The sequence below is a fragment of the Crinia signifera genome, chromosome 8, assembly GCF_055691185.1.
Source record: "Crinia signifera chromosome 8, ASM5569118v1, whole genome shotgun sequence".
Taxonomy (NCBI): Eukaryota; Metazoa; Chordata; class Amphibia; order Anura; family Myobatrachidae; genus Crinia; species Crinia signifera.
The window spans coordinates 136,701,277-136,718,047 of NC_139224.1; the positions used below are offsets into that span (position 1 = coordinate 136,701,277).

Consider the following 16,771-nt stretch of genomic DNA (forward strand, 5'->3'; position numbering starts at 1 on the left):
TGTTATTGAGGTTAATATAGCGTAGGAGCAAAAAATAAAAACCAAAATTCTGCGATTTTAGCAGTTTTTATGCTTTTTTTTAACAAAAAATCAGAACCCCAAACCCAAAAAATCCAAACACAAAACACTTAGGAGGTGTTTTGCCAAAACCCATTAGAACCCAAAACCTCAAAGTACTCAGAACCCAAAACCCGAAAAGTGGCCGGTGCACATCCCTAATATAAATGAATGTTTCTAAGAATTTTTTTTCTAATAGAAGTGACAAACATAACCAAATATGTACCTCAATATATATAAATTGTAATCTAATCAGTCTGCTTATAAAAATGTCCCCCCACCATAATTTAGGAAATCACTATTAAATCCAATGCTAATATCACACATACCCCCCAATTGATATAACATATACAACTTGTATGTAGTGCACAGACATAACTGGGGCCCTTATTCTGATTGACGCGGACTTTACCGCATACTTTCGGATCGCGTGTTTACGGCGTCTGCGCATGCGTGGAGAATGCAACGCGCATGTGCCACGCCTTGACTCGGTACCAGTTCGGCCAGATCCCGTCCAGAACTGTTCACCGCTCTCATTCGGGAAATAGGGGCGTATTATGGGCGTCATGCGGAATGACACATGGGCGTAGTTTCAAAGTGGGCAAAACGGGGCGGAAACATGGGCGGACACGGGGGAGTACACTTATGTTGGGGGGCGTACATTCGGAAACCACTCCGAATGCACGCGATCAAAAAGGGCAGAAATGTGCGGTGTCCACAAGTGTACTATTGCTTTGCGGACACCACTCGTTCATGCGCTAGGCAAACGTACGCCTAATGACTACAACCATTAACACCTGAACCCAATAGAATCTACTCCTTTACTCATTACTCACTAATAGGACGCTTGTCAGTGCTTTAATTGAAACCATTGCACTTCAATTGCTGTAAGGGTTAATGTGTGCAATGCATGTGTTAGGCATGCTTGTAAGGATATATTGGCATCTAATTGATTCCAATTCCAAATAAGCAGTTTTTTATGAGGATAGGTAATTGAATAAGTGGGTCATGTGATGTATTGCAGAAGATACATAATAGTGGGTTGTTTGGCGTAAATACTCCGCTTACGTGCGGTAGCACCGCTTGGCTCCCGTTCGGATGCGGTATTCCCGAGCATACTCTGTAATACTCTGTAATACCGTGCAGAATCTGAGTGTTTCTCCCGCACACGCATGGTTTGTATGTCGTCCGTAAACACGCCCTGTTCTTAAAGAGTGGGCGTTTCTACGGACGATGGCCGCACGCGGCAAAACACCGTGGCGTGCGGACCGCACCGTAAGAATGCGGGAATATCCGCACCGATCAGAATAAGGGCCTGGGTAATGCCACAGCACAGCACTTGCTGCTTTGAATGTTGTCATGGCAACCAAGCTGTTTACTTTCCACCCTCTGCTGCAAGTGGCAGTTGGTAGCCAGATGACAGTTGGTAGCTATAGATGTGGAGGAGAGCTACAGGCAAGATCGCTACGTGGAGGAGGACAGCTTTGCAGAGAGAAAAGATGAAGAAGACGGCAATGAAGACTTCGATGTGGAGCATGGCCATGCAGAGGATGACCAGGTGGAGCATGGCCATGCGGTGGAAGGCCAAGTGGAGTTTTGGCATGCAGAAAAGGACGGCGACGAGGAGGAAGGCGGCCACATGGAGAAAGAAGATCTGCAGGAGGACATCACCCTGCTCAGAGACCAGCGCGGTAAGAAAGAAGAGAGAAGACCTACAAGCAGATGCAGACCGAAGAAGTAAGTGATACATACACACACACGGTGGTTATACAGGCACTGAATGTAGTTTGGTAGCTGTAGTATAGGAGCTAGGTGCTGAGGCCTCTGTGTCTACTACTTATATTACAAAATACATCTCCATGAATTTATGTACAACATGCTCAGTTACTTGTATCCAAATCTAACGCAGTGATATCTACCTTGTTGTTAAATACAATAATGCTTAGATATAGCAGTACAGGTATACCACAATAATCCGGCACTGCACTGGAGATCACCTGCTTTGGCAGATTATCAGTGGTAGAGAATTTCTTGTTGTATCTGCGCACTGAGATTGATGTTATGACTAGCTGCGAACACTTATGGATCTGACTGGGATCCAATCTTTTTGAACGTATATAATTTTTGTGGGTTAGTGTCGCGTTCTGTCTTAATTATTAATCAATATGCAGTGAATATACATATATATGGGTGCATATGGCTGTATACAGTAGAAATTGGTAATAGACTCAGTATGTTCGCAATTGTAATTTACTTCAAACAAGGATTCAATTAAAATGTACACAATTGGCCAAGGGGTCAATTGGTCATAAGCATAAGTTGGATAGTCTGTATGCTCAGTCCTAACTGTGCGTATCAAAGGTTGGTGATTCCCCCTTAGGATTGCGTAAACTTTAGGAACAGTCTGATAAGTCTCTGGTGAGAGCACTTGGATAATAGTCTCTTAGGGTTATCTGAGTGCGGCGTCCCGCTGTCAGATAAGCTAGTGGATTCTTCGGGTACCCCTTTAACAGCCTGATGTCCCTCCTAGGTTTTCGGAGGAGTGTGCGGTAGGTACAGTTTAGGGTGACCGGTGTCACTTCTGCTTGGTGCCGAGTTGCTGCGGCGTCGCACACATGTGGGGGATACTGTATACGTCTGCCGATGCCCTCTGCGGCTGAAGCAGGGACTTGTTTCAGTGGACCGGCATCACGGCTGACCTTGTAGCCGTAGGCGCCGTCTCACTTACTTTTGCCGGGATCCCTCCTGCCTCACTGCTCGCTCATAGCCTCCTACTTACCCTGTCCCGGCGCTTGGTTCTGCTTCCGTCTCAGGTGTGGGTGGTATGTTCCTTCCGAATCCTGTGTGTGCACAAAGTGTCACCAACGCGTTTCAGCTTTACAGCCTTCTTCTTGCAGCGTGATTCCCCCATGCACCGGTCTCATCCCGTGACTCCCTCCTGTAGTCTTTCCCCCCCTGCAGCTTGACTCCCCCCACAGTATGTCTCCCACCCCACAGCGTGACTCCCCCATGCACCAGTCTCACCCCTGTGACTCCCTCCTGCAGTCTGTCTCCCCCGCAGCGTAACTCCATCCCACAGTTTGTGTCCCCCCCACAGCGTAACTCTGTCCTGCAGTCTGTTCCCCCTTGCAGCGTGACTTCCTCCCGCAGTCTGTCCCCCCCCCCCCCGCCGCAGCATGACTTCCTCCTGCAGTCTGCCCCCCCCTGCAGTGTGACTCCCTCTCTCTGCCAGCAGCAGTGCTTTTCTTGCTGACAGTAAAGGATATATTTCTGCTGTTTTTGACCTATGCTTGTTTGTATTGATTTAACAGACTAGTTATCCCATCGGTTTTATAAATAATTTCTGTAAATCATGTTTAATATTAACTTTAGTGCCAGTTGTATAATAGTCATTATAGGCAGGGCCACCACTAGGCAGGTTTAGGCTTTTTGCCTAGGGCGCCGGGCACTAGAGGGCGGTAGTGAGCTGCAGGAGGAGCAGCAGCAGCAGGAAAGGTCCCGCCGACACCCAGGAGAGCAGGAGGAAAGCCCCTGGGAGCAGGTGAGCGAGCCGCACCGCCACCCCTGGAGGCAAGCCCCCGCAGGCAGCACGGCAGACAGAACGCGGCATCATCACATTCCACATACCCCTCCCCAGGAGCAGCACGGCGGCCAGGCACCCCCTCCCCCGGAGCAGCACGGCAACAGGGCACCCTCCACCCCATGGAGCGGGTGAGCGCCGGGGCGCCCCTCCCCCCCTGGGGCGCTCCGGCCCTGATTATACGTAGTGTAAGTGGATAAGACCCAGCGCTGATCACTGTCTGTGAGAAAAGCAGATAGAGGTGTAGATAAAGGTAGTCAGCACTTAATGAGAGCGGTACATAAGCTCCTCCCCTCCAGCCCCTTCCTCAGACTAAACATAAAAAGAGTGATACCTGTAGGTCAGTTGCATAAACAGCAGCTGGCATCCGTCTCCTACCAACCAATAAGTAGGGACGAAGTGTCCACCAGATGTGGTCTCCATCCAACCATACAATAATTCCTCTGACCATGTAACTTACTCAGCCAGTAATTATTTGTTGCACACTCCCCCCTATCTGAAGATAGCATTACCCAATGGGGACAAGATACAGTTGGTGGAGTTGGATATGTAGTTCTCCCGTCAGAGCTGAACACGTGTACATATGACAATGTGCACCGCTCTGTCCTGTTTTCATAAAAGAAAATCTCTAAGCAAAATAGCTTAGCCTCCTGATGCTACTGGACTAACATTTTCCTCAGTAGGATAACTGAATGGAAATCTTCATGTCACTTGGCTGATTTTCTGGTCACTTTACCCTGTTTTTCTGCTGTAATACATTCTTCCAAACTGTCCTGATTTTCGCTAAACCATCCCGTTTGTGATAGTCTGCCATCCCACCCAGGGCCGGCAGCGTTCCGCAGTGGTGATGGTGCGGCAACAGGGAATTCCCCCTGCCTGCCGCTGCTTAGCGGGGAATAAATGCTGTGTGCCTGTGCACAGCATCTATTCAGGCAGTCAGAGGGGCTGGGAGCATGGCCAGTAAGCTCACAAAGTGCTGGACATGCCCCCAGAGCTGCATAGATGGGCCTCGCAGCAGTTCCATGAGCATAGGTCACACCCATGGAGCATGAGGCCACGCCCACAGAAATTTGGGCACACACAAGCATCCCTCTTCCTTCTCTGCCAAAGTTGGGGGGCATGATAATATAAATGTCACCTTAATTCATGTTCTATCATATATGGGCACTGTTTAAATGTTCTCCTCTGGCTTCTCTCTCCATCAGAAACCAGCAGTGCTCCATCATCCTGCCTCAGAGATGCAGTCTCTCGTACCATCCAGGGACTGACGTTTCACCATCAGTTAGGCCAAGGTGGTTTTGGGAAGGTAAGCAATGAGGTTTCAGTTGTCACAGGGGAATTACTATATGTCTCCATATTATTAGAGGTGAACAAGGCTGCAGTGCAATATCATTCAATGTCAGTTGTGACTCACCATTCCATGTAATGATATTGCACACAGTATAACTGCATGATGTGTAACATTCCCCGCTATAATATAACACTACAGTGTTCGATGGTTCGGGTAGGGCGACCTCTTCTAGTAGTCACTGTAATAAGGTTACAGTATGTGGGGTGATAGAAGCATGGAAGGATAGACGCACTGTGTAATGTGTGACCTCCTACCTAGAGTGGCCCCTTTTCTTACATTATCAGTGCAGCATCAGCTAGAACATCAGGGAATGTTGCCTGTATTACATGTGGCACTTATATACGTGTGAAACGTCTTTACATTGTGTAGAAGATGCTGCTTCACTGAAACGCAACCTGCAAGGTGCAAAATCTCTGGCAGTAAAAGTATTATATAATACACCAGAGTGGGCACGGCCTGGCTGCTTGGGGCATCACATGGTAGCATTCAATGTAGCACTTTAATATTGTTTACCAGTGTAACACAGTCTAATGCAGGGGTTCCCAAACTGTGTGCCGTGGCTCCCTGGGGTGCCTCGGGACACATGCAGGGGTGCCCTGGGTTGGTAGTCCAGGACCAACTCAAATTATTAATGGTTAATTATTTATAAGCAAAACCAGTGCTGGTGGCTGCCAATCATAAAATGTGTGCAAACAGAAGCAATTCCTGACCTTTTCCCTATAACTGACCCTAAGAATCTAATTAAAATTATTTTGGCCTTGGGGTGCCGCAAAAAAAATTCTTATACTCTAGGGTGCCGTGATTAAAAAAAGATTGTGAACCCCTGGTCTAATGTATGTCCATCACTTATGTATCACTCAGTTTTTCTTATTAACAGTAACACAAAAGCATATTTCTAGGGTGGTGCCCGGTGGTGGCTAGGCTTTACTGGCATGGGGGGATTCCGTGCCCCATCTGGCCATACACTATTGCGATGTATCGCAGAAGTGTATGGCCATACCCCCCCCCCCCCCTAGACGGCAACATCACAAGCAATACATTGCATATGGTCCTTTCACATGTGATATATCGCAAGCAACAACCCCCCCCCCCCCCCGTGAGGGGGTCAGAGTCAGACCTGCAGGTCTGGCCTCCATTATGATAGGGGACCACGCACCGGACCCAATGGCATGTCATACACATCCAATTTAGGCCAATGTCCATCAGATTTGGATGAAATTGGCCCAAATTGGACTAGTGTATGGGGGCCTTTCAGCTTAGTGTTAGGGACCCACAAGGGATGATGTCACCAGGACACTGTGGTTATGAGGTTAACACTGTAATATTTCCTCTAGGTTCTCCTGGCCTCACACTCAGCTCACAGCCAGTTGTTGGCTGTGAAGGTCATGAGCAAGAGATGGCTCCTAGAGATCGGCGTAGAACATGCATTCATGGAAAGAAAAGTGCTAGACCTTGCATCTGGGTGCCCATTCCTCATCCATGGCTACTTCTCCCATCAGAGCACGGTACGGCTGTGACTGCCTCTAACCTTTTACATGTCGACCTAATGCTTGTGTCAACCTTTTCATCATGTCCACCTAATGCAGGTCGACATATTTCATGTGTTGACCTATTGACTATTGACCTATAGTGGTCAGCCTAATGACTGTCCACTTATGTACTGCTGGCCTAGGCACCGCCCCCCTGGTCCCGTCCCCTCCCCATGACTGTCCATTATATTCTCATGAGAGGATGAGAAGTGAATGAATAATGTATAGAATTTCCCCTTACTTAGTTATTTCGGACAAAGGTGACATTCCCCTCGCCCTAGCTCTGTCCCTTCTGCCTGTCCTGCCATGTATATAATAACACTATTGCTTCTACCATACACAGAATCACGTGTTCTTTGGGATGGAGTATGCCAGTGGCGGAGACTTCCGTAGTCTCCTGATGAGGAATGGGCCCATGGACATCTCCAGTGCAAGGTGAGGATATAATAGAGTAATGTGTTGTTACAGCTGCTGATAGAGGGAGGACTTACTGATAGATTATATATTATACATATACATTTTGTATTCAGTCAGAAGGGTTCTGATGTATCAATATATAATACAGTATATAAAAGCACTAGGTGATTCATCTCGCCCTACGGGCGCTCTTCACACCGTTGTAAGGGGCTCCGCCCACTTAACATGTGAATGCCTTTAGTGTGTGAAATCTGCATTGAATTATATAGAGGATGACCTGTATTGGTTATAGTTAGAGGTTTCATTTTTAAGATGAAAAGGGCGTTTGATTGTGAAGAGGGAGTATGTTATTTTGTTGGTATGAACAGGGCTTACAGACGATGGGCGTCTGTGGTGTTGGTGTGGCTGGTTGCAGGGGTAATGCGAAATGGAGAGGGGCAGGTGCAGTGTTTTGGCAGGTGGATGTAAGGGTGCTGCGTGTGGTGAAAGGGGGGGCTTGGTGTTGTTGGAGGGGTATTTTTTTTGAGAGTGGTGGAGTTGAAGGTGCATGTGGGTGGTGTGGTTGTGTGAGGTGCGGGGGTGAGGGTGTTGTAGTTGGCTGGGGAGTGGTTGCCGCCAGTGTTGGAGGGGCGGTTGTGGGGTTTTGGGGTGGGTTAGGGAAGGGGTTTGGGCATGTTGTGGATGTGTGAAAGGCCGGTGTAGCGTTGGTGGGGGAGGGGGTGTGTGGCTGTAGTGGCGGTGTATGATGGGCGGATGTCCTGTTTGCGCAAGTGGATGGCGGGGTGCTGTGGGTGGTGGTGGAGGAGCGGGTGCGGTGATGTTGTGTGTGTTGTAGTATGGTGTGTGGCGGAGGTATGCAAGTGGGGGTGCTTATGGGTGGTGTGCGTGGGCTAGTGTGAGGTGTGAGACAGTGTGGGGGGTGGAGTTACATGTGTGGTGGTGGTCCGTGTGGGTGGTGTGTGTAGGTGTGGTGCGTGGGTGCAAAAATTGCAAAACATGCATTTGTGGGGGTGCTGTGGGAAGTGTGTGGTGTGATGTATATAAGATATGCCTTATACTGTATGTGTCACCTTATATTGGGCAAAGTAATACTATTAGTAGTAACAAACCCCAGCTGTGACAGGATTATACAGCTGCTGTCATCACTGTGTGCAGCAACATGAAGGTGGCCATGCACTAAGGGGCAGCTGTGTATGTGGTTTGGGAAATGACACACGTCAGATGTAAAGTTCAGATAAAAACTGTTGCATTTACTATTCTATGGTTTGAGACCCAGGGCCTAATTCAGTAATGCGCTGTAACCCCCCGCCACCATGCGTACAACATTTGGGACAAAAAAATGTGAAAACCCCCATGTCAACTTTTTGACTATCGACCTAACCCGTGTTGACTTTTTTGACGCTGTTGAATTAATGAACATCTCGACCTAGACTTATGTGGACCTTCCTGCATGTTGACCTAGACTCATGTCAACCTAAATGCATGTCGACCTAATGACTGTCAACCAACATGCTGGTGAGCCAATGACCATATCCCCTCTGTGTAACCTATTAGTAGCAGTGAATGACAGCGGCTGGTAGGATAAGTCACTTTTATATGCGTACGCCTTCCCCATAGTTCCATGGCCGGTGACCATGGAATTATATGGGCTGATTGCACAAGGCAGCGAATGGATGTTACTGTGTAACATCCATTCGCAGTCCCTGCCAGCGAATCGCCCTTGTGAATGGTGGGATGACGTACCACCATTCGAACTGCGGGGTTACATGGATTCGCAAGGCTGCGAATTCATAGCCTTGGGAATCAACCAGAATAACCCCCAATATGAAGTGAATTGCACCAATGCACAAAAACAGAAACCTCATATTAACCTCATATGGGAAACCTCATATTAACCTCATATGGGAAACCTCATATTAACCTCATACGGGAAACCTCATATTAACCTCATACGGGAAACCTCATATTAACCTCATATGGGAAACCTCATATTAACCTCATACGGGAAACCTCATATTAACCTCATACGGGAAACCTCATATTAACCTCATATGGGAAACCTCATATTAACCTCATATGGGAAACCTCATATTAACCTCATATGGGAAACCTCATATTAACCTCATATGGGAAACCTCATATTAACCTCATATGGGAAACCTCATATTAACCTCATATGGGAAACCTCAGCTGGTGAATGTGAAACAAACCAAATGAGGCCTTTGTCAGAGAATGGGGGAGCGTCATCTGGGAATCACTCAGCCATTATTTATGGGTGCCGGACGAGGTCCCGACAGTCAGGATCCCGACAGTCATTTACCCGACGAAGGGATCCCGACTGTCAAAACACCGACAGCCGGGTGCCCGACGGCCACCGGCTATTCTCCCTTTTGAAGGTCCACGACCCCCATAGAGGGAGAATACAATAGGTGGCAAGCGTAGCAAGCCTCCGTGCCCGCAGGGTGCCGAGCGCATCGAGCCCGAAAGGGGCTCTGTTGCGCTCACCATGCTGTCTGATTCCGGCCAGTCGGGATTCCGATGTCGGGCTAATGACTGTCGTGACCCCGACTGTCGGGCCCCTATACCACACCCATTATTTATACATCCTACAATGTAACATTAACCTGTTTTCTATCCAACAGGTTCTATGCAGCAGAGATAGTATGCGGGATTCAATTCCTCCATTCCAAGGGAATAGTCCATGGGTAATTATATAGTTACAGTATGATAATAGTATAATAAAGCAATATTACTATGGAGTGTATAATGCAGAATGTAATATGCTGATCATGTCTGCTTCCTACATTCTACACGCTATACATGTTACCAATTACCACATATTTCCCACTTACATGTTACATGGCCTCCTTTACATAGTAATGTACAATCGTTATCTACAGCTCTCAGTAGCCACAGAGGCTCTCTCTGCACAATTGTTTTATGCTTTTATTGTCAATTATGGCTGAGGAGAGTATTGAGTAGGGAGTGAGAAGTGCAGGGGAAGGAGGTGCTGAGAAGTGCAGGGGAAGGAGGTGGGAGGGAGTGAGAGGTGCAGAGGAGGGAGGTGGAGGAAGGGAGTCGGAGGGAAGTGCAGGGGAAGGAGGTGCTGAGAAGTGCAGGGGAAGGAGGAAAGAGGGATTGAGAGGTGCAGAGGAAGGAGGTGGAAGGATGGAGTAAGAAGTGCAGGGGAAGGAGGTAGATGAAGGGAGTGGGAGGTGTAGAGGAGGAAGGAGGGAGTGAGAGGTGCAGGGGGAGGAGGTGGAAGGATGGAGTAAGAAGTGCAGGGGAAGGAGGTGGAGGGGGAGGTGCAGGGGAAGGAGGTGGAAGGATGGAGTAAGAAGTGAAGCGGAAGGAGGTAGAGGAAGGGAGTGGGAGGTGTACAGGAGGAAAGAGGGAGTGAGAGTTGCAGGGCAAGGAGGAGGAAGTGAGAGGTGCAGGGGGAGGAGGTGGAAGGATGGAGTAAGAAGTGCAGGGGAAGGAGGTGGAGGGGGAGGTGCAGAGGAAGGAGGAGGAAGTAGGTAGTGAGAGGTGCAGGAGAAGCAGGTGGAGGGAGGGAGTGGGAGGCGCAGAGGAGCAAGGAGGGAGTAGATGTGCAGGTGAAGCTGGTGGAGGGAGTGCGAGGCGCAGAGGAACAAGGAGGAAAAAGTAGACGTGCAGGGGAAGGAGGTGAAGGAATGGGAGGTACATAAAAAAAGAGGAGGATGGAGGTTATGAGAGGTGTAGTAAGGGAAGTAAGAGGAGCAGGTGTGACAGATGACAAATTAAGGAAAGCTAAAATACATAATTGCGGAAGACGTGGATGGACACAGGTTGGATAACTTCACCTAATTTGGTTCCTTTAATTCCATCTCCAATTGCTATTTATATGAATCTAATGGGGAGAGGGGAAAGTGGACTCTTTTTGTGGGGCACTCTGTTTCTGATTATGATTGAAAACTTAACTTTTAATGTAACCATGTGCACTGCAGGTGGGGCAAATGTAACACGTATAGAGAGTTATTTTGTTTCTGTGCAGGGTAAATACTGGCTGCATTATTTTTACACTGCAATTTAGATTCCAGTTTCAGCACATCCCACCCGAATGTAACTCTCTCTGCACATGTATCATCTGCCCCACCTGCAGTGCACATGGTTTTGCCCATTTTCCAAACAAATTAGTAATGAGCTCAGATCTGAATAAGGCCCATTACCCCTAAAAGCTTACAATCCCCAATGATAAATTGCAGCGGCTGCACGCAGGGAATAACAGCACAATAAGCACAATGTGCTGCCTGGCCCACGTGTCAGTGTATTGTTATTATTTATTTTCTGGTTACAAATAAGAATAAACTGACCCCATTTATAAGCTGCTCCCCTTCCCCAGCTGGGAACGACCAGCATCAGCCTCCATTTGCCGCTTCCTATGACATCAATATCACTAGTTATTTACAGTATGCTGTAACCACACATATTAGTATCACAGGGGTTATTGGGCTGAGGAAGGTTCCACTATTAAATAACCTAGAATTCTGCAGAACACATACAGATGTACATGACATGGTGGAATCACATGGACACTAACCTAAATATGATTACATTAGTCCTTGCTCCCAAACATATAAAACTACTATTAGTTAGAATGTACACATGTAACGTGCAATATAATCTATGTACCAAATAATTCCTGTTTGTATGAAAACAAAGATTTTATTTTCTTCACAGCGACCTAAAACCAGAGAACATCTTGGTGACTCCAACAGGACATCTCAAGATCGCCGACTTCGGTCTGGCCCTTGAGATCACGCCTAGAGACGAGGGTGTTACTGGCTGTGCTAGAAGGTGTGGAGTCATTATTCCTGAGGTAAATGCAAAGGGTTTCCTACTGTTTCCTCATGTAACTATGTACATGGGGCCTGATTCCAACCCCGTATGTGACGGCATATAGCCAAGTTGGGTAAAAAGGGCATTCACTGTAGCACGCACATGCATCGTTGCACATTTCTGGGTAATTCTGATTCTGCCAAGTGTTGGCAATTTCTCTCCATGTGGAAGATGCACTAACATCCCCCCACCACCACCACATCACCAGCATTCCCCGGGTACCGCATTATTACTAATCCCACATGCACTAACATATGCGATTATTAATGCAGAGGACAGCTCTTTCCATAAGAGCTGTCAATTGCGATGCGGCTCTGGCATTGGACTTCTGGGTCTGGTGCCGAATCACCAGTAAACAATACGACTCTTATGTTGGGTTCACACCAGAATGATCTTGATTGAAAAATACAAATCAGACCAAAGTGCGCAGCTGAACCCAAAGTGTTGCAAACATATCATGCACAAAGTAATAATCCCAAGAGTGATAAAGATGGAAATAGTGCATACAGTACATACAATAAGCGCTCAAAGGGTAACCATCAGATCGGAATCAGATCAAAAACATGCCAAAACGTGCCCAATTTACATAAAATCGGACGAAATTGCATCGACATTGATGGGACTGAGCAAAATCGTTCTGGTGTGTAACCAGCATTACCTTAAGTGACTACCCTCCACCATAGCGTCCTCCATGGGAACGGGTACATGCGACTTCCGGTCCGACTCTTACCAGGGGAAGATGACGTGAGACTGTTGCCGTGTGTTGGCAGGACAGCTGCTGTAAACAATATATAGTACGTGAACTAGCATATACAAGTGAAAGAGCAATAACTCGGGACAAAATATACCTAAAAACAGCAAAGTAATTATTATTTATAAACAATATATAGTACGTGAACTAGCATATACAAGTGAAAGAGCAATAACTCGGGTCACAATATACCTAAAAACAGCAAGGTAATTATTATTTATAAACAATATAAAATATTGCTGCTGTTACTATAACATGTAGGGGTTATCTTTACCGCTATTTTGTTAATTTAATTTTTTTTTATTTTTTTAAATAAAGTGATTGCTAAAATGTTGGTAACCAATTGCTCTCTTCTGGTAGCTGTATTTCGGCAAGGAGTACATGATTGGCGAAGACTGGTTCTCATTTGGAGTCATCCTGAACGAAATGATAACCGGAGGTCATGCTGCTCACTCAAGATTCTGCGCAACAGAATCTGCCGCCATGGACCTCATTCACATGGTAAATATGATATTACATTTATAAATTATTAATATAAATGATGTAATTGGTTGTATATAACTTTATAAGATGTTGGATGTAAGTAACCATTAGTCACTGTGTTATAGGATCAATCTGTTCAGTCCTCTGATCTCTATTGAAAACCAGAGTATCTGATCTACTCTACTGTCCAATTACTGCTACAAGTAAACTCTGCACTCTGACAGCCGGCCACTATTACTGACTACAGATGTGTCCTGCTACAGCTTTGCTGCGTAGAGCAGCTTGCTGTAGTGGGAGTGCAGGCTCCCATAAAGCAGCAGGGTGCATGTACCCGCACCAGCCAGCTCCTATATAAGTGTATGCATAGCGGGAGTGTACACATACCATATGCCCCGCTATGCCGCGCATTGTGCAGCAGTGAATAAAGATTGTGGCTTTATGGAAAATAGCTGAATCTTTTCTCTGGCGACGGCTGACGCAGCTGTTAGCTATGCTATAACTATTGACAGATAAGTAAAAGACCTACATGGGTGTTTTTTTATTGATAGGTGACTTTTTCTGAATTTTATAAATAGGATTAATAAATATAAAGAGCATCACAATGGAGTACATACTCAACTAAAGCCCTGTACATGGGGAGACTTGAGTCCTGTTCTGCTTAAGCACAGGTGGCTCAGCACACATAGCTGCACACATGGGAATTACCTGCTATATGCGCTGAGCAATCTGTGCTGAGCAGTGTTTGCCTATGCGGACTGGTAATGTAAGCAGGATAGAACGTGCATGCACTGTCTATATTTGTGGGCGATAGTGATGTGCAGGGCTGCGAACCACAATAGCTGTAGGGTGTACAAAGGGAGCGATCCGAGCTTCATTTCTAAGTGTCCTAGACAGATCGCTTAGAAATAGGGCATAAATCGCCCGTGTGTTTGCCCCTCACCTGCATCATCCCACTGGTTTCTCTGCAGTCATTCCTGTTAGACAGACAATAATCAGATAAGTAACGTTAGACTATTGTATAGTGACAATATAACAATGTACAGATATGTTTCTATCAAACACCAATACATATATTTCTAGTGATAACAGGTATAGAAAGTTCTGTCCGAGTCCACTTAGTGCCCCATGCCTATGTGATATGTTGTATGTATATCTTTAAGATGTATGTAAGTAATGCATGTAGTCTTATTTACAAATGTCTATACAATTGCCAAGCAAGACCTGAGCAGCCATTGTTACACAGACACATCAGTATTAAGGCCCATAGACACTGGGCGACTTTAAGCTGAAAGTCGCTCAAAAAAGCAGGTTTGAGCGGCTTTCAGCTCAAAGCCGCCCAGTGTATATGCCCGGCGATGAGCGGTGAGCGATGCTGCACGCTCCCGCATCATCGCCAGGAAAGCCGTTCATCTGCTGCTATTACAAGCAGATGAGCGGCTTTGAGGACGGCTTTGCATAGCTTTGCACTATGCAAAGCCGTCCTCCCCCGCCGGGCAGGGGGAAAGCCGCTCAGTGTGTATGGACTGAGCGGCTTTCACCCTCAGCAATGATAGCGATCATCGCTGTGCACACCGACTGGGCATAATCGCCCAGTGTGTATGGACCTTTAGGACACATATGACAGGAAATGGCAGAATGGTTACATGTTCTTGGAATGGGGAATGTAATGTGAGACACACAACAGATCCCAGATAGAATGTCAGTAGTAACATACTGTAGCCATGGAGAAATCCCTTTATATTCTTCTGTGCCGGCAGCAGAAATGTTTGTACAATGATTGTCTTGAGCAACTGTGCTGAATAATTACATCCAAATACCTTTTTCAGCTTGTCAATAACCATCTGGGCCAAGAACCAGGAGTTACTGACAGCATTCGCCACCACCCCTTCTTCCAGCACATTGACTGGGTCGCCATGGAATCCCTTGGGATGGAGCCCCCATACTTCCCTGTAAGTATAAAACAGAACTTCCATGAGCTACTCATTGCTGGTCAGCAGATAATGTATAAGTGCCAAACACATACTTGGGGTGTGGATTAAGGGATCGGCTCTGTCTATATAGACAGCCATTATGTCAGCATGCAATAGGCTGACAGGGCCACTAATTAGGCAGTGTCTAGGATAGACAGGGTGAAATGTTTAACTGACAAATTGTCAAGTTTTAGTCATTTTAGCCCTACTCCACCCCCTAATGCCTAACCCTAACTATCCACCCCAGTGTCTAAGCCTAACTCTCCCCTTCTGCAGCCTGACCCTGACCTTAATCCTAACTGCCCCCTAGTACCTAACCCTAACTGTCCTCTTCTGCAGACTAACCCTGACCTTAATCCTAACACTACCTGAGAGAGCTCAATAAGATTTGGCACATGATGTGTCTTTTTATACACACGAATTACATGGGATTTATCACACACAATCTCGGAGATCTGCAGGCAGGGGGTGTATGAATTGAAAAATACTATTCAAAAGATCAGGTGGCTGCTGATTGGCTGAAAGAGATCTCTCAGCCAAACAGTGGCCACCCAGTCTTTTGAATAGGATTTTTCAATTCTCCTCGCCACCTGCCGCACCCTGCTCACCGCACCCAGGATGTTCTGCTGACTGCTGCACATAAGATGTATTTAATGTGCAGCCCGTCCGAGCTCTGATCCGATGCGCACGGGACTGCGCATCGTATCCGATAGGATGTCACAGACAATCTGCTGGATCCTCTGGCCCAAATCGCGTAGCGTATGAGGGCCTTAACAGTGTAAAGTTCCCTAAAGTTATTCTTGTGCTCAGGGTTACATAAAGATCACTGACAAAGACACATTTTTAGTTTTCTTTCTAGCAGGGGACACACAAGTAGAAAGGACATAATTACTATGTTACCAATACTTTCTTATTGTCCCAGATGTGAGCTCCGTTACATCTTCTGACATTTTTCTAATATAATTGATAATCCTGCGCCTCATAATAAGCTGACAAGGAGACAAAGTGGACTATAGAGCACAGGTTACACTTTCCATAGTGAGCTTCTGGAATGTCATTTTCCTCTCTGCACTTCTAGAGTATATAGATATCTCTTGATAGCACAGAGTAGATGAACACCTATAATTGCACCATAGCGACCTCACATCTACTGCAATGCTGTGCTTATATATATATATATATATATATATATATATATATCCACAGAATCGGGCGACACTCACGGAAATAATGAGAAGGACACGCAAGGTGCGCTTAACGATTCAATCTTCACAGATTTTCATCAGAAGCGATACAAACATGCAATAAACAAGAATAAATACCTTCACCAGCCCGTGTTAGCACAGTCCGCGCCTACAGCCCGCGTTTATGCTCACCTGCATGCTGACTCGTCGCACGTCGGATGACGTCACGGGTATCCGGTTGCTAAGGAACAGCCGGCTGCTTGCATACCACAAGTCGCAGCCACTTCCTGCTTCCAGCATCCCGCACTATCCAATCAGAGGCACGGTGTAGCCATAGTGATGGCGTTAGCTTCCCGCAGTTGCATAGAGGCCGCAGCACTGTGAGAGACAAAAAAACTTATAATTACATGTTTTAGGCAAAGATGGAATAATCTAAACATGAGAAGTGAAAAAACGGCAAAAATTAATAAGACATGTTAAGCAAATAGGCACTGTCAGCAAAGAGAAACTTTTATAAAGGCAAAGTGGAGTTAGAGAAAACAATTCAAATTCAATTGCTCATTCAGCCCAAACGCGCTGATAGTGTTCA

At 46.4% G+C, this 16,771-nt stretch overlaps 1 long non-coding RNA gene across 1 annotated transcript in view; it reads right to left on the reverse strand.

Annotated features, from left to right (window-relative positions):
• Positions 1 to 14,844: 14,844 nt before the first annotated feature.
• Positions 14,845 to 16,771, reverse strand: part of LOC146027105 (uncharacterized) — a 32,405-nt gene continuing 30,478 nt past the window's right edge. The window contains exons 3-4 of the long non-coding RNA XR_014454671.1: positions 16,375 to 16,560; positions 14,845 to 14,975 (exon numbers count right to left, since the gene is read on the reverse strand). This is a non-coding gene — a long non-coding RNA (uncharacterized LOC146027105). The remainder of the gene's footprint in view (positions 14,976 to 16,374; positions 16,561 to 16,771) is intronic.